Consider the following 1329-nt stretch of genomic DNA (forward strand, 5'->3'; position numbering starts at 1 on the left):
CATCGTTTTCTCAAAAGATTTAACAACAGCCACCAGGTTAGAATTATAGTCAATAGGATTAGCTAAACATACTACACCCTAGAGACAAGCAGCAGCTTGATTACCGGGCCACAGCACACCTGTTTGTAAGAGCTCATCTCAGGGAAAGTTCAAACCCTGAGGAATTCACACACCACTCATGCATCATCACAAAAGAACTCTGAAGTGGAAATTAACAGCTACGTGGGCCTGAACAGGTCAAGGAAGAACTGTATTTTCTTAATTCTGGATACCAGGATACTTTTAATATGTAAGATACAGCCAAGAGATGCATCCAGGTCATCTATAGCTTTCTGTGAGCCTTTGTTGAGTTCAGTAATCAGCAAGTGAATTTCATAGAGATACCAGTGGAGAAAAAACCTGAGGCCTCCAGTTGCTCATCAATATCCACAGGAAGGCGGGGCAGATGAAAAACTGGGAAATAAATATAAACCATATGGCTAGCTAAGCATCAGTTCTGCAGGCCAAGTTTTGCTGGGAGGAGGGGGCGGGGCACCCAATCAGGAGCGGTATCTCAGGACCTAGATCTTTCCATAACCCCATCGTCTTTCATGCATCATGGCTTTCCAAGGCTTGGTGTCTCACTGAAAAATGCCTGATAACATTAAAGTACAGTCTTTTTCATGACATTTTTAGTCCTTAAATCAGCCTGTTCAAGTAACTTAATTCTTTAAAGATGAAATGGAGATAAAGAGAAATACAGGTTATAAAATTCATCCTCAAAATATTTCATTGGCTGATTGGTTAAAGCAAAGATAAAAACAATAACTGAAAATGGACAAGTGACAAAAATCCCAGCCCAGTTAAAATTGTAAATTAAAATTTAGAACTTCTCTTCTCTCTCTCTCTCTCTCTCTCTCTCTCTCTCTGTAGTTTTGCCCCAACCTCAACCCAAGTCAAACCACTTAAATTACAGTGATGAGATCAAAGCTTTGCTCTGGATATTTGGAGCTGAGATCTATTTTACTACATAGCTTATAAAATCATCCACCACTCTAAGGAGATCCAGCCAGGCCATCGGAAAACTTTGTTTCTTCCTTGGCAGTGCAATGAATTTAAAGCATTCTGTTATTTTGTTGCAGTTTTTCTGCTGGTGGTGAGGAGTGGGTTTGGGAAAGGTGGGGCAAATGTTGGGAAGTTTGTGAGCAGAGCTTTTGTCATGCTTCAATTAAAATGGTTAGTTAGGTACAACAGAAATTTCTTGGATGCTATGAAGTTATATAAAACTCCTTAGTTTTAAGGGGGAGTTCACTCTCATTTTAAATGTATTCTTTAGATTTGTCATTTGGT

The sequence above is a fragment of the Myotis lucifugus genome, unplaced genomic scaffold (assembly GCF_000147115.1).
Source record: "Myotis lucifugus unplaced genomic scaffold, Myoluc2.0 scaffold_9, whole genome shotgun sequence".
Lineage (NCBI taxonomy): Eukaryota > Metazoa > Chordata > Mammalia > Chiroptera > Vespertilionidae > Myotis > Myotis lucifugus.